This window comes from Chiloscyllium punctatum, chromosome 45 (genome assembly GCF_047496795.1).
Source record: "Chiloscyllium punctatum isolate Juve2018m chromosome 45, sChiPun1.3, whole genome shotgun sequence".
Lineage (NCBI taxonomy): Eukaryota > Metazoa > Chordata > Chondrichthyes > Orectolobiformes > Hemiscylliidae > Chiloscyllium > Chiloscyllium punctatum.
This window is the reverse complement of record NC_092783.1, coordinates 23,974,516-23,995,670: the sequence shown is the minus strand read 5'-3', so window position 1 is coordinate 23,995,670 and position 21,155 is coordinate 23,974,516. Positions and strand designations below refer to the sequence as shown.

Sequence of the window (21,155 nt, the reverse complement as noted above, 5' to 3'; positions counted from 1 at the left end):
ACACCCAGAGAAACAGACCTGCTTATCCTATTCTGAACACACCTTTTATTCCTCATCGAATTGTGCTACATTCTTTCTATATTTTCATTTAGTAACTAATAAACTCATCTTTTGTTGAGTCATGAAAGCCTGGTTAAATTGGCTTCTTTTAAAATTAGATTAGATTAGATTCCCTACAGTGTGGAAACAGTCCCTTCGTCCCAACAAGAGTACACCAACCCTCAGAAGAGCAACCCACCCAGACCCATTCCCCTACACTTACCCCTTCACCTAACATTACGGGCAATTTAGCATGGCCAATTCACCAAACCTGCACATCTTTGGACTGTGGGAGGAAACTGGAGCACCCAGAGGGAACCCGAGGAGACGCGGTGGGAATGTGCAAACTCCACACAGACAGTTGCCCAAGGCGGGAATTGAACCTGGGTCCCTGGCGCTGTGAGGCAGCAGTGCTAATTTGGTGTGGGAGGAACACATCTATAAAGAGGGGAGCATCTTTTTTTTGAAATGACTCTTGTTGTAGGTAATTGAGGGGCAGATGAATATAGAAAGGGAAAGCCAGTCCCTCACCAAGGAGCTCAACAATGTGAAGTTTCTGTCTGGAACCATAACATCTTGGGGAAGTTTGCTAGATGGAGAAAGTGAGAACTGCAGATGCTGGAGACCAGAGCTGAAAATGTGTTGCTGGAAAAGCGCAGCAGGTCAGGCAGCATCCAAGGAACAGGAGAATCGACGTTTCGGGCATGAGCACTTCTTCAGGAAGTTTGCTAGATGTCTGGTTATAAGAAAATAATTTTTGTAATGTATTCTATCAAAAACCCATCTGGTTGACTAATCTCATTTAGGGAAGCAATTTTGTTATCTCTACCTGGTCAGGCCTACATGTGTCTCCGGACCCTTGATAATAGACTAAATATTAGTTCTACAGTCCCAGCACATCCAGTTGTGAATGGCGGTGGATGATTAAGCAACTCACTGAAAGAGCAAGATCCACAAATATCCCCATCCTCAATGATGGGGAAGCTTAACATGTCAATCAGTCATCATCTCCCATTGAGTCAATATCATACAAACACACATCACTGAATCATTGTTGCTGAGTCATACAGGGAAGGATGTCAGTCCTGCTGAGTCACTCTGTTGCTCTTATTAAAACTGGCAAGTCATTACACCTCTTCCCTTCCCAGCTCCTCCTGTTGCAGTAACCCCTCCTCCTCACCCTATCACTCCTCTTCCTCTTCACCTCCTAACCCCCCTCCTCCCATAATTGCTGCTCCTTCTCAGTCTGTCACTCATAGAATCATAAAATCCCTACAGCATGGAAGCAGCCTATTCAGCCCAGGTTCCTCATTTCCTCTCCCCCCACCTTATTTCAGTTCCGTCCTCATCTTCCTTTCCACTCCACCCTATCACCATTACCCCCACCCACCTATTGTGCTCTCAGCTATCTTCCCCGCATCCCCATCCCCATCCCCATCCCCATCCCCATCCCACCCCCCACTCATTTGTCTCACCACCCCCTTGGCTCACAGCCTCATTCCTGATGAAGGGCTTTTGCCTGAAATGTCGTTTCTCCTGTTTCTCGGATGCTGCTTGACCTGCTGTGTTTTTCCAGCACCACCACACTCTCGACCCCATTCAGCCCATTGAGCCCACACTGACCCTCTGAAGAATATCCCTCCCAGACCCACCCACCTACCCTATCCTTGCATTCCCATTGCGAAATCCACTAACCTGCACATCCTTGGACTGTGGGAGGACACCCATGCTGACAAGGGGAGAATGTGCAAACTCCACACAGTTACCCGGGGCTGGAATCGTCCCTGGGTTCCTGGTGCTGTGATGCAGCAATGCTAACCACTGAGTCACCATGCTGTCACTCTCCTCCATCTTCTCACCCCATCACCGGTGATTTGGCACTGAAAGCAAAAATTAGTCCTTTCACACAAGTGAGACTCTGATCACCATTCACTGTTGGTGTGGTTAAAAAAAAATTTAAATTTTCCCGCCATCTTTAACTTCTAGTTTCCCATCGGGTGTTAACGATCCATTGTTGCCATCCAATTTTCCCTGCTCCAACTCAGAATTTTTTATTGAATGGTGGAGCTAGGCTGGATGGGCTGAATGGTCTACTCTGTTCTCTAAATTCTGGAAGATCTCCAGCTGAAGGAAGGGTGGAGGGCCCCAGTCGGGAGAGTGCTGGAATATGGATGCGGCCTGTTGGCTTCACCCAGCACTAATCAGGGATTGACCCGAGGGTCCCCCCCCCCACATTATGTTCACTCAGGAAGAGTGGGCTGCTCAAGGGCAGAAATAACCGGAAACAACAGCATAGTACTTTAAAGAGCAGGGTAAGGGGCAGGCTCTAGGGAAGGTGGCTTTCATGCTCCTTCAGCCAACCAGTGATGTGGAAGTCAAGTGCAAGAGCATTCATACAGAGAATATAGCTCAAATCAGGGAGATCAGAGTCACTTTGATCGACTCCTCCTGCATCAAAGAGCTTGTATACCTCTTATCTCATAGCATGTTGCAGCCAATAGCTCTGAAATGTAGCCATTGGTGCACAGTGCACAGTGTAATCCCACAAATGGCAATCTGCTCGCAATCTGAAAACGTGTTTCGTGGGAGTGGTTGAGCGGTAACTGCAGGGAGAACATCATCGTGCTTTTTTAAAATGGTGGACCTTTCAGGCCGTTAGCACAAGGCAGGTCCTCAATGGGAGGTCAGCCGAGAGTAGACAGTGGGCCTTGAGCTACTGAATTTTCAAGTGAGGATGGAATGCTGCCTGAACCCAGCCGACATACAGAAAGCAACACCTCATTAGGGATTCATCACTTTTATTTTCTTGTCCCGAACATAAATAACAAGGTGAACCAGCACCTGCTCTCAGCAGATGTTTGCCAAGTAATGTGGGATTTGTGAGCCCAGGTTAAACTGTATTTGTATGTGGAGATTTTCCACTTTGAGCACAAGGTCTTTCATAGAACCGTAAATAGTCACTTTTGCAACTGTCAGTGGCCATTTATCCCCCGATACAATCATTCTCAGAAGAAGGTTGCTGGTATTAGTGCAATAACCTTTGAACTGGTTCACAAGGGGTTAAACAAGTTGTTATGCTCCTGTGAACAGCAAGCAGCTGGGCCAACCACACACAAACATTGTAATGATTTATTATGTCAGGATAATGAATGCCAGTGTGTTGTTACAGAATGAGTGAAAGCTTTCCTGACTGAATAATGCTGCTTTGAAAACACTGACCCTGGGGTTCAGTGGGTGTGCTCCACTTACAAACGACAGAATTTGAAAAGAACTCATAGATTTTGAAGTATGTTTAAAAAAGGATGAAAGACATCACTCAGTGAAATGCCTTTGGGGCTCACCTGTAATTAAATAGATGCTTTCTCTAGCAATCTGCCATAATCTGTTCACTGCAATATTTTATATGGCTTTGTTCTCTCTCCATTCTGTAAAGTCCAATTGACATAGGTTTGACTGTTGATAGAGACAACTACTTTAGCCATTAATCATTAAATTTGGCTTAACCAAATACAGCATTATTGCATTTTTGCCTCGTCTGCCAAAAAATAGTGGGAATTTTATAATAATTAGAATGAAATATTAACCCTTAAAGTTATTTCTCCACTAGCAACCAGCTCCTCAAACCCTGTGCTCATTGATCTTTACCCAGTATCTCCAATTGATCATTCTGATATATGGGTCAGGTGCTGGCAGGTGGGACTAGATTGGGTTGGGATATCTGGTTGGCATGGACGGGTTGGACCGAAGGGTCTGTTTGCGTGCTGTACATCTCTGTGACTCCATGATTCTGTGATTCTACAGTTCGTGCTCCTTGGTGGCCTCACCATCCCTTACCTCTGTAGCGTTCTCCAAGCCTACACACCTCCACTATCTCAACTCTCTTCCAATTGTGGCTTCTTGCACATCACTGATTTTAATCACGGCACCATTGCAGGGCCCTGCTTTCTCAGAACTCTCTGAGCCCAAGTTCTGAAACGGCCTTTCGAGACATATCTGTGCCTCAGTGTTTCTGTTAAAGTCTTCTCTTTGATCAATGTTTTGGTCAGCTGTTCTAATGTCTCTGTGTTTGGCTTGGTGTCAAATGGTGTCTGAAACCTCTTGAACAAATGATGTCATCTTTCACTGGTTTAAAGACACTCTCAGAATCTAAGTTGCTGTTGTTAGCTTTGTTCCTCAGTCTGTTTCAGCCACATCCAAACTGGCACTCAGTGTTATATCCAAAAGTACTGAATGAGAATAACCATTAATTAGTTCAATTTCTGACAGGAGACTTTATTAATCTGAGGGTTGGAAGCACTTCTGCTGAACAATGTGAACAATGATCCTGTTCTAATTTTGTACCTTTACATGAAGATAAAATGTAGTACATGCAGCATGTGACTGACCCTATCTGCTGCTCTGTACTCACGTCACATGTGCTCTGTGGAGACAGGCTCTTGGCTCATTGTCAGCTGATGTTTTATCCTTGGTATCGTTGGTATTTCGCTGATAATTTTATTGCAACATTACCTTCCACGTACAGGAGCTGGACGAGGAGGCTGGCTCCATGTCTACTTCAGTCAGAATGGGGATCAAATCCATGCTGAAAGTCTAATTATTTACCAGACTAGCCATCCAGCTAACATCTGAATAAGGTCGCTCAATCATTCTGACACAGAACATGTTTTGTGTTGTCTAATTTAACATGGTCTGTCTTCAGAGAGAGAAGAAACACAATTAAAGTAATTAAGCCAAAAGTCATTATAAATCAATAAGTAGGCCTCAGTTGGAATTATCTGCCCTATTCTGTCCACAGCAGTTTAGAAAGAATATCGCTTTTAGATTAGATTAGATTACTTACAGTGTGGAAACAGGCCCTTCAGCCCAACAAGTCCACACCGCCCCGCCGAAGCGCAACCCACCCAGACCCATACCCCTACATCTACCCCTTACCTAACACTACGGGCAATTTAGCATGGCCAATTTACCTGACCTGCACATCTTTGGACTGTGGGAGGAAACCGGAGCACCCGGAGGAAACCCACGCAGACACGGGGAGAACGTGCAAACTCTACACAGTCAGTCGCCTGAGGCGGGAATTGAACCCAGGTCTACTGTCGCTGTGAGGCAGCAGTGCTAACCACTGTGCCACCGTGCCGCCCTTAATTTCATTCTTTCATTCATGGGACGTGGGTGTCTCTGGCTAGGCCAGCATTTATTGCTGGTCCCTAATTCCTAGAATCAACCACATTGCTGTGGTTCTGGAGTCACATGTAGGCCAGACCAGCTAAGGTTAACAGTTTCCTTTCCTAAAGGACATTACTGAACCAGATGTGTTTTTCCAACAATCAACAATGGATTCATGGTCATCATCAGACCCTTTTTTTTAAATTTCAAAAATATACTTTATTCATAAAATGATTTGATGGTCTGTACATTTGGTCATGCCATACATATGTCAACATTTACATACACAGATCAGAATTTATCATTGTTATATACAGGTCTGTGCGTTTCTCAATCTTATGCATATATTTGGCTGAGGCATCAGCAGAGCCCAAAAAAAAACGTCCGCATGGGCCCCCTGTTCTTCTTTAGGCAGGCCGATCTTACACGGTGGTCTTTCCCCACCGCGCCTTGGCGGCAGCTGCCCCAAGCTTCAGCACATCCCTCAACATGTAGTCCTGGACCTTGGAATGTGCCAGTCCACAACACTCAGTCGGGGTCAACTCCTTCAGCTGGAAGATAAACAGGTTTCGGACCGCCCAGAGAGCATCCTTCACCACGTTGATGATCCTCCAGGCGCAGTTGATGTTCGTCTCGGTGTGCGTCCCGGGGAACAGACCATAGAGCATGGAGTCCCGCGTCATGGTGCTGCTCTGGCCGAACCTCGACAAACACCACTGCATTCCTCTCCAGACCTCTTCTGCATAGGCACATTCCAGAAGGAGGTGTGTGACAGTCTCGTCCCCCCAACAGCCACTTCGAGGGCAGCGTGCGGTGCGGCAGAGAGTCCGGGCGTGCATAAAGGATCTCACAGGCAGAGCCCTTCTCACCACCAGCCAAGCCATGTCTTGGTGCTTGTTGGAAAGTTCTGGCGATGAGGCAATCTGCCAAATGGCTTTGACAGTCTGCTCAGGGAACCGCTCGATAGGATCCACCCTCTCCTTTTCCCGAAGGGTCTCAAGGACGCTACGTGCTGACCACTTCCTGATGGACTTGTGGGCAAAGGTGTTTTTCCTCATAAATTTCTCCACGAAGGACAGGTGATACGGAACGGTCCAACTACTCGGAGCGTTCCACGGCAGCGAGGCCAGGCCCATCCTTCGCAACACCGGGGACAGGTAGAACCTCAGTACATAGTGACACTTGGTGTTTGTGTACCGGGGATCCACGCACAGCTTGATGCAGCCACACACAAAGGTGGCCATCAGGGTGGCATCGGGCGTATTTTCTCCCCCATTGCACCGGTCTTTGTACATTGCGTCTCTTCGGACCCGGTCCATCTTTGATCTCCACATGAAGTGGAAGATGGCCCAGGTGACTGCAGCGGCACAGGTCCTGGGGATAGGCCAGACCTGTGCCACATATAGCAATAGTGAGAGTACCTCACACCTGATGACCAGGTTTTTTCCCGCGATGGAGAGCGATTGTTGCTCCCATCTGCCTAGTTTCTGTCTCATCTTCCTGATCCGCTCCCCCAAACCAAATACCCAGCACCTTCAGGTGGTCGGTCCTGATGGTGAAGGGGATAGAGGATTGGTCGGCCCAGTTCCTGAAGAGCATGGCCTCGCTCTTGCCTCGGTTTACCTTGGCCCCCGAGGCCCGTTCGAACTGGTCACATATGCACATGAGTCTGCACATGGACAGCGGATCCGAGCAGAAAACAGCGCCGTCATCCATGTACAGGGAGGCCTCAACCTGCAGGCCCCCGCTGCCAGGAATAGTCACCCCTCTCAGGCTCGCATCCTTCCTGATGGACTCGGCAAATGGCTCTATGCAGCACACAAACAAGGCAGGAGAGAGAGGGCATCCCTGCCTGACTCCAGATCTTACTGGGAAGCTATCTGATTCCCACCCATTGATTGAGACTGCACTGACAATGTTGGTGTAGAGCAGTCTGATCCAATTGCAGATTCCCTCCCCAAAGCCCATTTTGGAGAGGACATCCCTCATATATGTATGCGATATCCTGTCAAAGGCTTTCTCCTGGTCCAGGCTGATCAGGCAGGTGTCCACCCCCCTGTCCTGCACGTAGGCGATCGTATCCCTGAGGAGTGCGAGACTCTCAGCGATCTTCCTGCCCGGTACAGCACAGGTTTGGTCCGGGTGGATCACCGATCCCAGAACAGACCTGACCAGGTTGGCGATGACCTTTGACAAGATTTTGTAGTCTGTATTTAACAGTGAGATCGGTCTCCAATTTCTAATTTCCTCCCTCTCCCCCTTCCGCTTGTAGACGAGGGTGATGATGCCTTTCCTCATGGATTCACTCATGGTACCTGCCCGAAGCATACTGACATACACCTCCAGCAGGTCCTGGCCGATCAAGTCCCAAAGAGCGGAATAAATCTCGACCGGTAAGCCGTCGCTTCCGGGAGTTTTATTATTTTCGAAGGACTCGAGGGCCTTGGTCAGTTCATCCAGAGATAGCGGCTGGTCCAGCCTCTCTCATGTTCCGTCATCTAGGACCTCCGTGATAGAGGACAGGAACGACTGGGAGGCTGCGCTGTCGGTTGGCTTCGAGTCATACAGACTGGCATAGAAGGATTTGCTGATCCTCATGACATCAGCCTGAGATGACGTTACCGAGCCATCTTCTTCCTTCAGGCTGCTGAGCACGGAGCTCTCTTTGTGCACCTTCTGGAAGAAGAAACGTGAGCACGTCTCGTCCTGCTCCACCGAGCAGACCCTGGACCGGAAGATTATCCTGGAGGCCTCGGAGGCAAAGAGCGAGGCTTGCTGGCCCTTCACCTCCTGGAGGTCCTCCGTGACATCGATCCCCATCGTCTGCAGCAGGGGCAGGTTTTGCATACTTTCCTGGAGCTGGGACAGTTTTCCCCGCCTCTCTCTCACCTCCTGAACACCTTTGAGGATGAAGAACCTCTTGATGTTCCCTTTTACCGTTTCCCACCAGTCCGCCGGGGACTCAAAGAGGGGCTTCACGGTTCTCCAACCTGTGTAATCCCTCCTGAGCTCTTCGATGTTTCCCGGGGTCAACAGCTTAGTGTTCAGTTTCCACGTTCCCTTACCAGCCCGCTGCTCATCCTGTAGGTGACAGTCGGCCAGCAGGAGGCAGTGGTCAGAGAAGAACACCGGCTTGACATCGGTGGAACTGACCGAGAGCGTTCGGGACACAAACAGGTAATCTATCCTTGAGCGGATAGACCCGTCTGCCCGTGACCAGGTGTACCTACGCTGTGCTCCATCTGCAGGGGTGCTGAAGATATCGTGCAGCTTGGCATCTTTGACCATGTCCATCAGGGCTCTGGACGCAGCGTCCAGTTTACTGTCCCCCCGCCGGATCGTCCATCTGCATCAATGATACAGTTGAAGTCTCCGGCCAGAATGACTGGCCTGGACGTAGCCAGCAGCAGTGGAAGCTGTTGCAGGACGGTTCATGGTCATCATCAGACCCTTAATTCCAGATTCTTTCTTGAATTCAAATTCCACCATCTGTGTTGGCAGGATTTGAACCCAGGTCCCCATAACATTAGTTGCATTTCTAGGTTATTAGTCTAGCAATATAACCATGAGGTCACTGCCTCCCAAAAGCTCCCAACAGGACAAGCACCAACATAGTAGCTGAGATGTGGGAATGCGAGACACTGGGATTATCTTCTCTTGATATTAAAAGCTTGGTGGGATTTTTATGAAGTAAACGAGGAGGAACTGTGGCCATTGGCAGGAGGGGAGGAAACAGCTTAAAGATAATTGGCAAACAAAGTGGAGATGGGGATTTTTTTTTAAAGCGTAGTGATTTGTTATAATGATTGAAAGTAGAAATAGATTTTAGGGGGCTTGACAGGGGAGATATGGAAAGATTGTTTCCCCTTGTGGGAGAATTTCTGAGTAAGGGGTCACACATTTCAGACAAAGATGAGGAGGAACCTCTTCTCTCAGGGGGTAGTAAACCTGTGGAATTCTTTATTGCAAAGGGCTGTTGAAGCTGGATCAGTAAGTATATTCAAGGCTGGGATAAATAGATTTTTAATCAGTGAGAGTTTCAAAAGCTCAGGGAAAAGGCAGGAAAGTGGAGTGGAGGATTATTAGATGAACTATGACCTCATTGAATGGGAGACCAGTATTGATGGGCTGAATGGCCTACTCCTGCTCCTACACCATATGGTCAGGTTTCAATAGGACCTCGAAGAATGGAATTGGATGTATTGTTAAATTGAAAGAAAATGTAGGTCATGGGACAGCAAAGAAGGAGTAGCTGTAGATAAAAGGAAAATGCTGGAAAATACTGCAAGTCTGAAATAAATACAGAACATCCTGGAAATACTCAGATGGAGTTAATGTTTGATGTCTGATATGATTCTTGTTCATCTGAAGGAAGGTCATATTTGACTCAATGTTAAATATGTTTCTCTTACAATATAACTAAAGGTGTGTGCTGAAACAGTTCCTGACACGTGTAGCCAGTTCAGACCGCACCCAGGGCTTGGTAGATCACTGTCACAGGTTGATGCAAGATATGGCGAATCAATGTCAGTGGAACTATTACAGGAATGGGAATGACACCACTAATCAGAAATGTGTGGGATGATACATCTGAGTAGGTCAAAGAAGGCAAGGGAATATATAATAAATGGTAGGATACCGAGAAGTCTAGAGAGAAGCAGAGAATTGATAGTGTCTCACCAATGTCTGGAGCTGACAGGGTAGTTAGAGGAAGTGAACAAGGAGGTATGTGGAATTCTTCACCTTGATAGTCATGATTTCCAGGAAAAGCAGGGAGACTTTCCTCAAATTGTTAAAACACTAGTTAGCTCAGGCTGACGTAACGGGTATGGATCTGACCGCCATGTTGTCATTGTGCCAGGATAAGGAAGAGATGAGATTTAGGAGGACGTTGCCAAAGTAGAGAATTTTAGTGGTGGGAAGGAAAAGAGAAGCTGGGCTTGTTTTTCTTGCCCCAAGGAAGCTGTAGACAGTTTGAATTAATTTGTATCAAATTGTGTATGCAGAGTAGAGTAAAGGACATATTTCTGTTAGCAGTTATCAGGGGACACTGGTTAAATGTGAACAAGTTAAATCTGGAACTCTTTGCCTGAGAGGATGGGAGACAGACAGCGCTGTTTAAAAAATATTGAGATTTGTGTTTGATATAACATTATCTACTGAAATAGAGCTGGAAAGTAATACTAAAGTGGCAAGCACTTTTGGTTAATACACAATACTTAATGATCTATTTCTTAAACTCGTATGTGATTCTAAAGTTGTAAAAGGAAGTTTGCTTGAATTGAGGCTGTATACCCATCAGCAGGATGTATTCATCATGCAGAGTCCATTTATCACTCTCTGGTTACCGTTCCCCTGCAGCTACAGAATCTCCTTGATAACTTTATATAAATCTCTAATGTCTGAACTCCTACAAATCTTGAGTTAATGTTCTGAGCGGTTTCCACCAATGTGTTAATGAGAATTTACGAAAGAAGATCAGGGTCTGCTCCACTACCAAGTGAGATTGTGACTAACTGATCTTTTATCTCAGCTTCAAGGTCTTGCCCCATGTGAACACTTCCCTTTGCACCCAACAATCTATCAATCTCAATCTTGAGCAGGCTCATTGACTGAACAGTCATACTTATAAAGTCATAGAGTCATACAACATGGAAATAAACCCTTCGGTCCAACCAGTCCATGCTGACCATAATCCCAAAATAAACGAATCCTACCTGCTTGCACTTGGCCCATATCCCTCCAAACTTTTCTTATTCATGTACTCATCCAAATGTCTTTTAAACGTCATCCACCACTTCCTCTGAAGTTCATTCCATACACAAACCAATCGGTGTTAAAAAAAAGTGACACTCGTATCTTTAAAAATCTTTCTCCTCTCACTTTAAAAATATCTTCCCCTAGTCTTGAACATCCCAAACCGAGGGAAAAGACACCTACCATTCATCTTATGAACACCTCTCATGATTTTATAAACCACTATATGGTCACCTCTCAACCTCCTACACTCCACTGAGAAAGTGGCTCAGTGGTTAGCACTGCTGTGTGCCTCACAGCGCCAGGGACCCAGATTTGATTCCCACCTCGGGCAACTCTCTGTGTGGAGTTTGCACATTCTCCCCGTGTCTGCGTGGGTTTCCTCTGGGTGCTCCGGTTTCCTCTCACAGTCCAAAAGATGTGCAGGTTAGGTGAATTGACCATGATAAATTGCCAAATCTGGGGTAAATGTAGGGTAGGGGAATGGGTCTGGGCAGGCTACTCTTCAGAGGGTCGGTGTGGGCTTGTTGGGTTGAAGGGCCTGTTCCCACACTGTAGGGAATTTTATCTTTAAAACAGTTCTAGCCTATTGTTATAACTCAAACATCATCAACTTCCTGGTAAATCTCTTCTGAAGCCTCTCCAAATTAAAGATATCTTTGTCTGGGTTCAAGATTTCCAGATGATTCACCCCCTAGTAAGTGAAGAAATTTCTCCTAAACTGAGGCCTAAATTTGCATATTCTGAGATTAGTTGAGGTTGCAGTGTATTTGACCCACTGTAGCTGAATCCTATGCTCCTTAGGGAGCTCCATTAGGGAGTTTTTATTCAAACTATGGTAATTTTAAGTACGATGTTGGTTTTTTCTGTGTCACTTGGCTTCTGTGTTTTAGCTTATGAATCGGTTCCCATACCACACAAGTTGGCAACTGCAGTTGTTTTGAGTGACTTGACTTTAAAAAATATCTTAATGACTTCAAACACTGGGACATGCTGACGGTGTGAAAGGGAGCCCTGACCTTTACAATTTCTTTTATTTTTAAATCAGTTTTGCACATCAGCTTTAGTCTGTGCTATGGTTTTTTTGCACTTTCCGAGCGACAGGAGGATCTTGTGGGCAATAATGTGGTGAACGACAGATTGTAGCAGCTGGAAGAGCAGAATCAGGCAGTGGTGAACGAGAGACAACGTTTGAGCTGGAATACAGTTTTTTACTAACTTGGTTAAAACTGTTACTCCCTCGGGCAAACATTCCACCTCAAGATATACTTGCTGGACTGGAACCATTAACAGACAGAACTGGGAACAGTATTTGACTAATCCCCTATTTGAGAGTCCCACAGGTTCTGACTTGTCCCCTGCAGCAGCTGGGACAGGGTAATGACAGCTCCTCAGGCCCTCCCCTGACTAATGATCCTGTCACACAACCCCTGGGGGGAACCATTACACCTTTGTCTTGCTTTAAAATCCAGGGTGAGAACTTGGCAACTGTTTTATTTCAGTAACATTAAAATGCCTTAAATTTAAAAAAAAACTCTTTGGAGTTACATGGAGTAAAGAAACATGCATTTATTAAGAAGAAAATATTTTATTTGAGGCAGTACGATGGCTCAGTAGTTAGTACTGCTGCCTCCCTGCACCAGGGAACCAGGTTTGATCCAGGCCGCGGGCGACAGTCTGTGTGGAGTTTGCACATTCTCCCCGTGTCTGCGTGAGTTTGCTCCCACAGTCCAAAGAGGTGCAGGTTAGGAGAATTGGCTGTGCTATAGTGTTCAGAGGTGTGTGGGTTAGGTGCATTAATCAGGGATAAATGTTGGGTAATGAGTTTGGGTGGGATACTCTTTGGAGGGTCAGTGTGGACTTGTTGGGCCAAATGGCCTGTTTCTGCACTGAAAAACAAGAAAAAATAACAAATGCTGTGAAAATTAATTTATTTCTAAATGTTTATAAGAACGAATGGGTTTAAATTCCATGGAGTTGGTAATAACCAGATTGCACCATCCAGGAACAAAGTGTTATTTTTGTTTTCAAAAGTTGAATCTTGACACTATGCAACTCTTGAATTTGTTTCTACTTTATCAGCATTTCCTTGGACACAAAGTTTTTTCTGTCACTCGCAGGCGGGTATATTGCAACAAAGGTTCGAGTCTTGCTGTTGAGCAGAATTGGATTCCATCTGTTTATGTGAAACGTTTCATTTCAGATACATGTGAATTCCTGTTTGACTTGGGACAAAACAAGTTGTTTTTTTGTATTTACTCAGGGAACGTGGACATCCCGAACAACACCAGCAATTATAGCCTGTAAATGCCCTGGAAAAGATTTCTATTTTTCTAGTCTTCCTGCCAAAGTGGGTGAGTTTAGATTTACCCACATCCATCCACCAAATTGTCATCCACTCCCTCGATAGGTTTATCTATTACCCCATCGCAGACTCATGTCCTCTTCAGAGCTTATCTTCCTGCCTGTCGTTTTGGTCATCAGCAAATGGTGACTTTCAAGTCCCTTCATCCAAGTCATTGATAATAAGTTGTAAATAGTGGCAACCGAGCATTAGTCTCTCAAACACACTACTCACCATACCCTGCCAAGCTGAAAATGACCAGTTTATGCCTACTCCATTTCCTGTTAGCTGTCTAATTGTCTACTCTTACTACCCTAATGTGATTTCCATCCATTTCTCCAAATGGGTTTATCGACCAGCTAGGTAAAAACAAGGACTGCAGATGCTGGAAACCAGATTCTAGATTAGAGCGGTGCTGGAAAAGCACAGTAGGTCAGGCAGCATCCGAGGAGCAGGAAAATTGACGTTTCGGGCAAAAGCCCTTCATCAGGAAGTTATCGACCAGCTGTCAGTCACAATGATGCTAAGCCTAAACTGTACGCCCTCTATAAACACCCAACCCTTATGGCACCCTTACAGACAGAAACAACTCTCTTATCTAATTAATCCAATTGGCTGGATTTGAAGGCGAGCAACAAAACAAGAGCAGCAGCATTCACCTGCTTGAGCCTGCTCCACCATTTAATACCATCATCTTGGCCTCAACTCCACCTTCCTGCCCATTCTCCATAACCCCTCCCCCCACCTTGTCTCAGTCAAATCCCTCGAACTCAGCACCGCCTTCCTAACCTGCAATCTTCTTCCTGACCTCTCCGCCCCCACCCCACTCCGGCCTATCACCCTCACCTTGACCTCCTTCCACCTATCGCATTTCCAACGCCCCTCCCCCAAGTCCCTCCTCCCTACCTTTTACCTTAGCCTGCCGGACACACTTTCCTCATTCCTGAACAAGGGCTTATGTCCGAAACGTCGATTCTCCTGTTCCTTGGATGCTGCCTGACCTGCTGCAACACATTTTCAGCTCTGATCTCCAGCATCTGCAGTCTTCACTTTCCTCACTCTCCATAACCCTTCAACCCATTTCTAATTTAAAAATCTGTCTATCTCCTTTTTAAATATACTCAATGTTCCACCATCTACCGCGCTGTTGGAGAGTAACTTCCGCAGATTCACGAGCATTTGAGAGAAGTAACTCCTCCTTGACTCTGTTTTAAGTCCACCACTCCTTATCCTAAAACTGAGATTGTTCTAAATTGCCTCACAAGGAGAAACATCCCCTCCACATCCACTTTACAAATCTTCTTTAGCATCTTAGATACCTTAATTAGATCTCCTCTCATTCTACTAATCTCCAGCAAGTGTACCTGATCTCTCCTCGTATGACAAGCCCTTCATCTCTGGAGTTATGAAGAGTTAGTGAATAGCAATGTTGTTTAGTCAGTATGGATTACAAATCAGAAAACCATGTTTCGCCAACTCTACTGAATGGTTTTGAGGGAGCACAGTGGCAAAGCAGTAAACCTAACTTCATCGAATTTTCCAATGGCCTTTGATAAGGAACCCCATAATAGACTAATGATTAAAATTAGAGAATACAGTCAAGGGATCATAGTTTAATAAACTGCCAGGCAGCACAAGACAGAAAACAGAGATGCAGTAATAGGTAGCTCTTCAGAGTAGCAGGACATTGGGAAGTAGGACATGGATCAGTGCTGTTCACAATTTACGTTAATATTTGGACTTTAGAATCAAAAACTTAAATCATAAATTTGTGGATAGTGCCAAATCAAGGAGTGTGTCTGAAGAGGGTGCAATAAATCATAGGAGAACATTAATGAACTTGTAGAATAGACAAATAATTAGCCAGTGAAGTTCACCATTGATAAAATGTGAGGTTGTGGTAGGAAGAATGGGGAGGCCACTTATTACTCACGGGGAGTTGATGTGAAGTAGAGAAACAAAGTGATCTGGGAGTACAAATACATCAAGCAGTGCAAGTTGCTGCATGGGTTATAGAGATGTACAGAACGGGAGCAGACCCTTCGGTCCAACCCGTCCATGCCAACCAGATATCCCAACCCAATCTAGTCCCACCTGACAGCACCCGGCCCATATCCCTCCAAACCCTTCCGATTCATATACCCATCCAAATGCCTCTTAAATATTGTAATTGTACCAGCCTCCACCACATCCTCTGGCAGCTCATTCCATACACGTATTTTTCTGTGTGAAAAATTTCCCCTTAGATCTCTTTTATATCTTTCCCCTCTCAGCCTAAACCTATGCCCTCTAGTTCTGAATTCCCCCACCCCAGGGAAAAGACTTTGTCTATTTATCCTATCCATGCCCCTCATGATTTTATAAACCTCTATAAGGTCACCCTCAGCCTCCGACGCTCCAGGGAAAACAGCCCCAGCCTGTTCAGCTTCTCCTTATAGCTCAAATCCTCCAACTCTGGTAACATCCTTGTAAATCATTTCTGAACCCTTTCAAGTTTCATAATATCTTTCTGATAGGAAGGAGACCAGAATTGCATGCAATATTCCAACAGTGGCCTAACCAATGACCTGTACAGCCGCAACATGACCTTCCAACTCCTGTACTCAATACTCTGACCAATAAAGGAAAGCATACCAAACGCCTTCTTCACTATCCTATCTACCTGTGACTCCACTTTCAAGGAGCTATGAACCTGCACTCCAAGGTCTCTTTGTTCAGCAACACCCCCTAGGACCTTACAATTAAGTGTGTAAGTCCTGCTAAGATTTGCTTTCCCAAAATACAGCACCTTGCATTTATCTGAATTAACCTCCATCTGCCACTTCTCAGCCCATTGGCCCATCTGATCAAGATCCTGTTGTAATCTGAGGTAACCCTCTTTGCTGTCCACTACACCTCCAATTTTGGTGTCATCTCAAACTTACTAACTGTACCTTTTATGTTCACATCCAAATCATTTATATAAATGACAAAAAGTAGAGGGCCCAGCACTGATCCTTGTGGCACTCCACTGGTCACAGGCCTCCAGTCTGAAAAACAACCCTCCACCACCACCCTCTGTCTTCTACCTTTGAGCCAGTTCTGTATCCAAATGGCTAGTTCTCCCTGTATTCCAAGAGATGTAACCTTGCCAATCGGTCTCCCATGGGGAACTTTGTCGAACGCCTTACTGAAGTCCAAAAAGATCACATCTATTGCTCTGCCCTCATCAATCCTCTTTGTTACTTCTTCAAAAATCTCAATCAAGTTTGTGAGACATGATTTCCCACGCACAAAGCCATGTTGACTATCCCTAATCAGTCCTTACCTTTCCAAATACATGTACATCCTGTCCCTCAGGATTCCCCCCAACAACTTGCCCACCACCGAGGTCAGGCTCACTGGTCTATAGTTCCCTGGCTTGTCCTTACCGCCCTTCTTATACAGTGGCACCACATTAGCCAACCTCCAGTCTTCTGGCACCTCACCTGTGACTATCGATGATACAAATATCTAAGCAAGGGGCCCAGCAATCACTTCTCTAGCTTCCCACAGAGTTCTCGGGTACACCTGATCAGGTCCTGGGGATTTATCCACCTTTAAATGTTTCAAGACATCCAGTACTTCCTCCTGTGTAATCTGGACATTTTGCAAGATGTCACCACCTATTTCCCTATATTCTATACCTTCCATACCCTCTTCCACAGTAAATACTGATGCAAAATATTCATTTAGTATCTTCCCCATTTTCTGTGGTTCCACACAAAGCCCACCTTGCTGATCTTTGAGGGGCCCTATTCTCTCCCTAGTTACCCTTTTGTCCTTAATGTCTTTGTAAAACCCCTTTGGATTCTCCTAAATTCTATTTTCCAAAGCTATCTTGTGTCCCCTTTATACCCTCCCGATTTCCCTCTTAAGTATACTCCTACTGCCTTTATATTCTTCTAAAGATTCACTCGATCTATCCTGCCTGTACCTGACATATGCTTCCTTCTTTTTCTTAAGCAAACCCTCAATTTCTTTAGTCATCCAACATTCCCTATACCTCCCAGCCTTCCCTTTCACCCTGACAGGAAGATACTTTCTCTGGACTCTCGTTATCTCATTTCTGAAGGCTTCCCATTTTCCAGCCATCCCTTTACCTGCAAACGTCTGCCTCCAATCAGCTTTTGAAAGTTCTTGCCTAATACCGTCAAAATTGGCCTTTCTCCAATTTAGAACTTCAACTTTTAGATCTGGTCCATCCTTTTCCATCACTATTTTAAAACTAATAGAATTATGGTCACTGGCCCCAAAGTGCTCCCCCACTGACATCTCACTCACCTGCCCTGCCTTATTTCCCAAGAGTAGGTCAAGTTTTGCAATTTGCCAGCATCTGGCCCATTTTCCCTTCAACCATTCCTATTTGAATACCCAAATGAATATCTGGATATTCAAATATCCAGATGCCTTTTAAATGTTGTGAATGTTCCAGCCTCCACCACTTCCTCTGGCAGCTCAAATACACACCACCCTCTGCATGAAAAAAGTTGCCCCTTAGATCCCTGTTAAATTTTTTCCCCTCTCACCTTAAATCCATGCCCTCTAATTTTGAGTTGCCCTACCCCGGGGAAAAGACCTTGACTATGCACTCTATCCATGCCCATCGTGATTTTATAAATCTGTATAAGGTCACCCCTCAGACTCTGTGTTCGGACAGTCTCACACAAAGCGTTCCAAGCACTGTAAGGTTTATACCCAAATGATAACATTGAAAAGTAAGGCTCTTAATGCTGAATCTGCTCAACTCATTGACCGCCAGTTCCGACATGCCACAACAAGGAACCGTGATGATCTCCTCAGGAGACAGACACATGCTGCAACCGACAGGGTACCCTTCGTTGTTCAGTACTTCCCAGGGGCTGAAAAATTACGCCATGTTCTTCGTGACCTGCAACACATTACCAATGAGGATGAGCACCTCGCCAAGACCTTCCTCACATCTCCACTGCTTGCCTTTAAACAACCGCCAAAGCTCAAACTGATTGTTGTTTGTAGCAAGCTGCCCGGCTCTCAGGACAACTCCAAACAACCCTGTCACGGTGGACGCTGCAAGACGTGTCAGAGTGTGGACGTAGATACCATTATTACGTGTGCGGACACCTCCCACCTTGTACATGGCAGGTACTCATGTGACTCAGCCAACGTTGTCTATCTTATACGTTGCAGGCAAGGATGCCCGGAGGCATGGTACATTGGGGAAACCGAGCAAAGGCGACGACAACAGATGAATGGGCACCGCACAACAATCAACAGACAGGAGGGTTCCCTCCCAGTTGGGGAACACTTCAGTGGTCCAGGACATTCAGCCTCAGACCTTCGGGTGACCATCCTCCAAGGTGGACTTCGGGACAGACAGCAGAGAAAAGTGGCCGAGCAGAGGCTGATAGCTAAGTTCGGTACCCACAAGGAGAGCCTCAACCAGGACCTTGGGTTCATGTCACATTACAGGTGACCACCATTGCACTACACACATACACAGATACTCCTACACACAAACACACTCACACACACACACAGGCACTCCTATACACACACACACACGGACTCACATACACACAGACACGCACACAGACACCAACACACACCCTTACAGACACACACACTCCCACACTCTCACATGCACCCCCTCACAGACTTAAGACACTCTGCACTCACTACACACACACACACACACACACTTTCTCACACTCACAACCCCTACCCCAGACATACACACACACAGACAGACAAAGACCCACATGCACACATATATTTTGTGGGGTGAATTTGTACTTGCAGAGTTACATTGCACTTTGCTCAAAAACTGCATACATTCATGTTGAACTCTGAGCTCAAAAACTGCATGAATTTCTGTAAAACTCCGTTATCTCACTTTTTAGATTAGAATCAATCTAAACATCATGGCATAGACAGAGAACACAGTGGGCCAACACCTTCAACATATTGTCTAGCTATCACCATTGTTAATAGCTAACCTGAGAATGCAACAGTTTAAAAAAAAGTTTTGTGATTTACACATGAAAGAAGTGAAACTATCACTGTATTCTAACAGATGAAAGGCTTAACAGACAATCAATTTTTCAATGTATAATTTCAGTTACATCACACTGTAAAGTTTTGCTATAAATTCTGTGTGTTAGGATTGAGCCCTCCACTATCACCTGATGAAGGAGCGTCGCTCCGAAAGCTAGTGCTTCCAATTAAACCTGTTGGACTATAACCTGGTGTTGTGTGATTTTTAACAGAATTCTTTAAAATATAAAACATTTTGATCATGTGGATGGAGAGAAAAAGTTTCCTCTTGGGGGAAGAACAGAAATAGGGCCATCAATATAAGAAAGTTACCAAAATATGTTGATTGGGATATCCTAATATTCCCAATTGGGAATGGAAATGGAACTTCTTCCCTTAAAGAATGATGATCATTCTGGAGAATGTGGAACCATGGGCTGAATGGCCTCTCCTGTACTGGATGATTCTTTGATTCCATTGCCATAGGAGTCCCTGCAGAGAATAGTTAAACTGCTGTAAGGGGAATTGAGATAAACAAACACGGGAGCATGCAATAAAGAGTTTTAGTGTAGACTTAGGTAGGAGGAAGCTGGAGTGAGTCCTAAACACTAGCTTGAACTGTTTGTGAGGAATGACCTGTTTCCACATCGTATCGCCTATGTCTGTAATGACTGGTATTGAACCCTCTGTATCATTCAGTCCTTGTAATATTGATCACAATTGGTGCCACGCTCTGAGCACGAGATCAGGCAGCTGATCAGGTGCCAGGCACCATCGGGGATGGTTCAGAGCAGTCGGTACACGATACCAGATTGGGGCAGAGCTGCAATTCTCCAGAGTTCCCATCCCATCCCAAGGTGAAGGACTTGGCTCACTAGTGAGGCCCCAGTCATGACAGGTCAAAATGGAGGAGTCACAGAGCAGAGAAACAGACCCTGGCCTTCCTGGATCCTTCATTCCTGATGAAGGGCTTTAGCCCGAAACGTCGATTTCGCTGCTCGTTGGATGCTGCCTGAACTGCTGTGCTCTTCCAGCACCACTCATCCAGTATAATCCCAAACTGAACTACTTTCACTTGCCCAAATCCCTTCAAATATTTCTTATTCATATGGTCATTTAAGTGTCTTTTAAATGTTGCATCCATGCCCGCATCCACCACTTCCTCAGGAAGCTCATTCCACATGCGAACCACCCTCTGCGTAAAAACCTTGCCCCAGGACATTTGCGTTTGACGAAGCCATCTCTGGAGGGTATCCTAGCAGCTGTGCTTGGAGTTTACCTCGTTTACTCCCTGGTTGGGTGAGGTGGTCCTAGTGATGACAGTCTAAATCAGTGATAGCTGTGAATTGTGTCTCTGTACCTGACAGCACCTGCACATGCTGGGCTCTTAGAAATATTCCTCTTATGAGCCAGGGAGGCACACAAGCTGCCCACCTCCTCTACCCAGGTCTCCACACTGGTCGGATCTATTCCTGAAGGTGAGTCACACACTGACAGCAGCCCGGTGGGGCCAGCTTGCTATTCTCTGTCGTGGGGAATCGAGAGGAAAATGGCCATTTCCAAACCCTGAAGATCAGCTCTTCAGCACCAAAGTACATTTTTCATACAAAGACTCAAAATCTATTCAAAGTCTGAAACCAGATGACCAGCATGGGAGGGTAGTTCGCAAGATTGAAAGGTTTTTTGTTGGGATGGTGTATCAAAGCATATGTAGCAATGGAAGTGACATATAGATCAGGCCTGGTCAGATCACATGACAGGGCAGGGCCTGGGAGCCTCTTGTTGTATTTAGCCAGTTGCTAGGCTGACCCAGTAA

The 21,155-nt window shown here is 45.6% G+C and overlaps 1 long non-coding RNA gene across 1 annotated transcript; it reads left to right on the top strand.

Moving 5' to 3' along the window:
- Positions 1 to 9,862: 9,862 nt before the first annotated feature.
- LOC140467092 (uncharacterized) lies at positions 9,863 to 19,547 on the top strand. Its single transcript, XR_011955340.1, has 3 exons — positions 9,863 to 9,930; positions 13,226 to 13,316; positions 18,494 to 19,547. It is a non-coding gene; the product is annotated as an uncharacterized lncRNA (long non-coding RNA).
- Positions 19,548 to 21,155: the final 1,608 nt, after the last annotated feature.